Below are 7178 nucleotides of genomic sequence, written 5' to 3'. Positions count from 1 at the left end.
CCATGACACTATGGCCTAAAGGGTTTGTAACTTGTATGTCCTCCTCTAACTCCTCTACTTGTATCCCTCTACCAACAGGTGGGGCGATGCACACATATGAATGTGTGGAGCCAGGATCAATCAGTGCACATACTAACATATCATAAAGAGAAAATGTACCTCTAATGACATCAGCTGGCTCTGGCTCATCTCGAGCTCTCATAGCTTAGACACAGGGTGCTACCCTAGTCTCTTGCCTCTGAACTATCTCTGTAGTAGGCCTCTATGATGTACCAGCTGTATCAGGCCTCGCAGGTCTTTTACCCCTCTGTGCTGCCAGGGTAGGTCTCTCTGTCTGGAGTGAAGCAGTGGGAACACTAGCACCCCTCTGTGGGCAATCCTTCAGGAAGTGATCTGTCAACCCACATTTGAAACACCCACCAGTCAACAATCTACACTCCCCTTTATGGGGCCTCCCACAATGTGTACAAGCGGGTGGTGGGGCTGATCCTCGTGTAGCTGCACTAGGTGAACTACCCACGGATGCACCAAACTGTCCTACTCCTCTCCTTGGAGCAAATTGAGATTTTTGCCTCTTACCCTGACCCTGAGTCTAACCCTGAGACTCCTTGGTTCTCTTACTACTCGTGGTTGTTAAACTAGATTGACTAAATCCAGAACCCCTCTTACGCTGCTTGTCCCTCCTGGACTGCTCCTCATCTTTGACTCTCTCCACATCAAGGGCTGATGCTATCAATTGGGAGAAGTTTGTGAAGTGATGAGATGTAACTATTAGCCTAATGTTGTCATTCAGTCCATCCTCAAACCTTCTGCATTTATCAGTTTTTGTGGGCATCAATTCCAATGCATATCCACTAAGTCTCATGAATTCCTGCTCATATTCAGACATTGTAAGCTGCTTCTGTCTCAGTGCCAGGAATTCTCTCCTTCTGGCCACCAAATACACATGGCTGATGTATTTCTTTTTGAATTTAGCCAGAAAGAACCCCCATGTAATTTGTGCAGGCTGTACCACTCTCGATACTGTCACCCACCATCTATATGCATCCTCTTGTAGCAGTGACAGTGCACACTCCAACTGCTGCTCTGGGGTGCAGTGCAACTGCTGCAATACCCTCTCTGTCCTCTCCAGCCAATACTCTGCTACGGCTGGATCATCATCCCTCTTACCCCTGAAGTCAACTGCCTCATACTTCCGCAGTCTCTCTAGTGGGGATCTGTGTATAGGTTACGGCTGTGGGGGCAGTGGCAGCTGTACAGGTGGTTGTGGTGGTGGTGGCTGTGGCTGTGGAGGTGGAGGTGGTTGTGGCTGTGGCTGTGGAATGGCTCCAGTGACCTGATGGATTAGCTGTGTCATCTGTTCCAAGAAGGCTTGTGGTGCCCTATCCATAGCACCTTGAGATGACTCTGCTCTACTACTACTGCAACCCCGACTAGGAGCAGGTGCGGGTGCGTGACTCTCTACCTCCTCCTCTATCGGTCCTGGAGGTCCATGCTCCGAAGGATCATATGCCATCGATCATATAAAACAGATAAAGAACAGATCTGCATTAGCGTCACCTCGACTCTATTTAAAGGCCCATGCATGCGATGCACTCTATCTATTCCTAACTATCTAGGTCTAAGACTGCCTAAACCTCTGCTCTGATACCACTAAATGTGACACCCCTTACCCGTCTACTGTATAACTGATACATGCATTTTGCATAGTCATTTAGGTTTAATTTCATGGCCATTTTACTTGATTGTTAGTCACTTTTAGTCAATTTTATTAGTTATTTAGATAGTTTTTCATGATTGTCAATTTTTGGATTAATTTGTAATTTTACTTTATTTTATAGGAAAAATGGTGTTTTTGAGGGATTAAAAAAGAAATTTTGCCAATGAGGAGTGATTACTATAGCAAGCATTTGCCAAATTGCGCATAACTTACCGCATAAGTTGTGCAATTCTACACAGGGAGAAGAAGCAATTTTCCAAACCTGTCGAAATCTGCATAAGTTACTGCATAACTTATGCAGATTCATGCCCTGCTCATGTAGCTTCACACAGAGAGCCCAGAAACTTGCCAAAAACTGTATAAGGGACTGCATAACTTATGCAGTCCACTTATGCAGTTTTATAGAGTCTTCATAATGAGCTGGCAGAAGATTCCCACATGAAAACAAACCTCAAACACACCATTTTTGGGCTACTTGTAAGAAAAAGATATAAATAGGCCCTTATCTCATTTTAGAAAGGGAGGAAGAGACATAAAAGGGAGCAGCAGTAGGGGAAGAGTCAAAAAGAGGGAGCAAAAACGTCACCTCTCCATTTTTAGACCAGATTTGGAGTTTTCTTTCCTTTCTTGCATATTACCTACCTTTCTTATATTGAGTTTCTTAGTTCTTAGCTTAGATTAAAGATTTATTTCCATATTAACTCAGAATTTCTTGTAAATATTATGGATAGTAAGTAGTTTTCATTAGATTCTAGAGTTGGGATGTAATATTTGAGATATTTTGTGGATTTTGATTGGGTAATCCATATTTTATGGTTTTAATGAGTTTTATTCATTTCTTGTGTGCTCAATGACATGCTTAGTGTAGGATCCCATTAAGTGTTGTTCTTAATCTATGGTTGAAGCACCGAAAGAAGAAAACTTTGTGATAGATAATCAAGAAATTGGACTTAATTTACTTAGATCTAGAAATAGACTAAGGATTAAGAGGATTTATAGATTAATTAAGGAACTTAATGGGTCTTGATTAATTTTAACTCCAAGAAAGTAGAATTAGATTGATTAAGGCACTTTTTGTCCCACTCGAAAGGGTATTCAAAGGATTTAAGAATTAATCTCCTTAAAACCCGTAAGATCTATAAGATTGGATAACCAATTTAAAAATCCCAAAATAGCTTGAATATGAACTCCCGAACTCCGGAATCGCCCTTTTTATCATTGTTAATTTCTAATTGAATTTAATTACTTGTCATTTTAAATCTTGCCATATTTCAATTTGTTATTTTAATTAGTTGCAAATTTAGTTAAATCATTACATTGTTGAATAGATTATTAATTTTGCACATATGGATTTCACACTTCAATATCTATCAATTTATTGCTTTAATTTCAAAAATAGTTCAAATTAGTCAATTTTCATATAAAAAATTCGATCATTAACACAACTCCTCGTGGGAACGATATCTTTTCTATATTACTTGTATGACCCGTGCACTTGCGGTTGGGCCACATCAAGTTTTTGGTGCTGTTGCCGGGGAGTTGTTAGTTTAAGATTGAATTCTTGATTATTTTAGTTGTTTATAGTTTTATCTTTGTTATCTTTTCATTTTGTGTTTGTTTGTTCTTTTTAGGTACTCTTAATCTTTTATGAGAAGAGCTAGAAGCACAAGTGACACATCCTTATTGTTTAATCCTGAAATTGAGAAATTTAGTAAAGCCAATAAGAAAGAAACCAAAAAAAAAGGAAAGAAGCCTTGAGAGAAACTGAAATTAAAGCAGACATAGCTGATGAAAGAATTAGAATTGGTGGTGGTAATGCTGGTAATGATCGAAACAATGAACATGTAGCCCAAGGTGAAGAGGTTGTAAATGCTAATGTGCCTAGGGAAAGTATGATGGATCATGCATTTCCTTGTTTTGATGATTTGAGAGAGAGCATAGCAAGACCAAGAATTGATGCAAATAGCTATAAGATGGATTTTAGAGTACTACAAATGATTCAGAATTCTCAATTCAGAGGTCATCCTTCAGAAAATCCTCATACTCATCTTAAGAAGTTTGTTATGATCTGTGACATACAAAAACAAACTGGAGTATCTAATGATGCAGCAAGATTGAAGCTATTCCCATTCTCTTTGAAGGATAGATCATTGAATTGGCTTGATTCTTTACCTTACAACTCCATTACAAATTGGGAGCAACTCATTGATGCATTTCTTGCACAATATTTTCAACCTAGAAAAACTCAAGAATTAAGGAATCAAATGACAGCTTTCAGACCAAGAGAAGATGAAACTCTCTATGAATCATGGATGAGATGGAAGGAATTAAAGAGACAATGCCCACATCATGCCATTCCAAAATGGATGATAAACCAGAATTTTTACACCAATGTTACTCCTACAATTAGAGGGATTATTGATGCTCAAACAGGAGGAGAATTTATTATGAAGCATGAAGATGAAGCTTATGAGATATTGGAGAAAATTGCAAAGAATACTCATCTTTGGAGTAGTCCAAGAGGACCAACTCCAACTCAAAAGAGGCAAGCTGCTGGAATGTATGACCTTAATCCATTTAACATGATTAATGCAAAGTTTGATGCACTTACAAATGTTTTGGCTAAGAAGATGGAAGATTTAAGTATGTTGGTGAGTTCATCATTATCATCTGGACGTTCACAACAAGTTGCTTATGCAGAAGGAACTACCAACTGTGGAATAGACTATGGAGAGCAAACTGCATATGTTAGTAATTATGGAAACAAACAAATGGGGAATCCTTACTCTCAAACTTATAATCCAACTTGGAGGAATCATCCCAACTTTTCATGGGGAAATCAGTAAAGTCAAGTCCCAAATCAAAATGTTCAACCACAACAGCTACAAGGAATTCTATATCAGCAAAATAGGCAACCATTGCCTAATTTTCAGCAGAGAAACATGAATCATGCACCTTCACCAAAACAGCAAGAACAAGGTTCCACCACAGAAGCTTTATTACAACAGATTCTTGCTAACCAAACTAAGCATGATGAAGAGATAAGAGAGATGAAAGCAAGGCTAGAACAGATGCAAATACATAATAGAATGTTGGAAAATTAGATTGCACAACAAGCATCTTCCTCAGGTACCAAGTCTTTTGGAAAACTTCTAAGTCAACCGGAAAAACCAAGAGAGCAGTGTCAAGCTATTACTTTAAGAAGTGGGAAGGTTGTAAATAATGAGAAGAGAGAAAATGAGAAAGAAATTGATGAGAGTGAAAAACAAGAAAGTGAGAAAGAAAGTGCAGAAAAAGGTAAAGAGAAAATTGAAGAGAAGGAAGAGAAGTATATATCTCCAGAGCCTTACAAACCACAACTTCCCTTTCCACAAAGATTTCAGAAAGCCAAGCTTGATAAGCAATTTGGAAAGTTCTTAGAGGTTTTGAAGAAGCTATACATAAATGTGTCTTTTATTGATGCTCTTTCACAAATGCCCTTGTATGCAAAATTTTTAAAAGAAATTCTCTCAAACAAGAGGAAACTTGAAGACCATGAAACTGTAGCTTTGACAGAAGAATGCAGTGCTATCCTCTAAAGGAAACTTCCTCCAAAGCTCAAGGATCCAGGGAGTTTTTCAATTCCATGCCACATTGGGGAATCATGTTCTACAAAAGCTTTATGTGATTTAGGGGCTAGTGTTAGCCTTATGCCCCTCTCCATTTATGAGAAGCTCAATATGGAAGATCTTAAGCCAACCCACATTTCTCTTCAATTAGCTAACAGATAAATTAAGTATCCTGAAGGGATTTTGGAGAATGTGCCTCTGAAGGTTGGGAAGTTCTATATACCTGTTGACTTTGTCATCTTGGACATGGAAGAGGATTCTAATATTCCAATTATCTTGTGAAGGCCCTTTCTAGCTACAGTAGGAGCATTAATTGATGTTAAGGGAGAAAAATTGACTCTTAGAGTTGGTGAAGATTAATTGGTTTTCAATATTAATAACACTATGAAGAAACATCATTCTGAAGCTGATACTTGTTTGAGAATTGATATCATGGATGAGCTGGTTGAAGAACACTTCAGAAAGAGATATCCGAAAGATCCACTTGAAAATTGCTTGGTTCATGGAGGAAGCATAGACAATGATAACCCTCATGTGGCTGCATATGCTTAACATTTAGAGGGTAGTTCACCATTTATTTCTGCTCCAGTTTTTCAACTCACACAAAAGGAAAAAGTCGAATCTAATCAACCATCATTCAAGGAAGAAGATGCACCTAAGGTAGAACTTAAGCAACTTCCTTCTCAGCTCAGGTATGAATTTCTTGGCCCCAATAACACTTATCCAGTAATTGTAAATGAAAACTTGAGCACTTTAGAGGTTGATAAGTTGTTACGAGTGTTGAGACAATTTAGGAAAGTTTTAGGATACACCATAGATGACATTAAGGGAATAAGTCTACACTTTTGCATGCACAGAATTATTTTGAAAGAAAATTATAAGCCATCTATTGAACATCAAAGGATGTTGAACCTAAATATGAAAGAAGTTGTTAAAAAAGAAATTTTGAAGTTGCTTGATGCAGGGATCATATATCCTATCTCAGACAGTACTTGGGTGAGTCCAGTACATGTTGTCCCTAAAAAAGGTGGAATGGCAATGGTCAAAAATGAAAATAACGAATTAATTCCCACCAGAACAGTGACTAATTAGCAAATGTGCATAGATTACAGAAAATTAAATATTGCCACTAGAAAAGATCATTTTCCACTTACCTTCATTGATCAAATGTTAGAAAGACTGGCTAGGCATTCTTATTTTTGCTATTTAGATGGGTATTCAGGATTTTTCCAAATCCCTATCCATCCAAATGATCAAGAGAAAACCACTTTTACTTGTCCATATGGAACCTTTGCTTATAGGAGGATGCCATTTGGGTTGTGTAATGCACCAGCCACTTTTCAAAGGTGCATGATGGCAATCTTCTCAGATTTCATTGAAGATATAATGGAGGTTTTTATGGATGACTTTTCTGTTTATGGATCTTCATTTGACATATGCTTGGCTAACCTTTCTAAAGTTTTGCAACGATGTGCAGATACTGACCTTATGTTAAACTGGGAAAAGTGTCATTTTATGGTTCAGGAAGGGATAGTGCTTGGACATGTGGTGTCTAATAGAGGAATAGAGGTTGATAAAGCCAAGGTTGAAGTGATAGAGAAGATGGCTCCTCCTACCAATGTCAAAGGAATTCGAAGTTTTTTAGGACATGCCGGATTCTACAGAGGCTTTATAAAGGATTTTTCTAAAATAGCCAAACCTTTGTCTAATTTGTTAAGTCATGACATACCATTTGTATTTGACCAAGAGTGTTTGGATGCCTTTTGTAGGTTGAAACAAGCTCTTATCACTGCACCAATCATGCAACCGCCTAATTGGAGCCTACCTTTTGAAATTATGTGTGATGCTAG

At 38.0% G+C, this 7178-nt stretch overlaps 1 non-coding gene across 1 annotated transcript; it reads right to left on the bottom strand.

Annotated features, from left to right (window-relative positions):
- Positions 1-3968: 3968 nt before the first annotated feature.
- Positions 3969-4076, bottom strand: LOC131174383 (small nucleolar RNA R71). The gene has a single exon (XR_009144631.1). It is a non-coding gene; the product is annotated as a small nucleolar RNA R71 (small nucleolar RNA).
- Between the last annotated feature and the right edge of the window lie 3102 nt (positions 4077-7178).

This window comes from Hevea brasiliensis, chromosome 15 (assembly GCF_030052815.1).
Source record: "Hevea brasiliensis isolate MT/VB/25A 57/8 chromosome 15, ASM3005281v1, whole genome shotgun sequence".
Classification (NCBI taxonomy): domain Eukaryota; kingdom Viridiplantae; phylum Streptophyta; class Magnoliopsida; order Malpighiales; family Euphorbiaceae; genus Hevea; species Hevea brasiliensis.
Note: the sequence above shows the minus strand (reverse complement) of the source record. Positions and strands in the feature narration are given on the sequence as shown.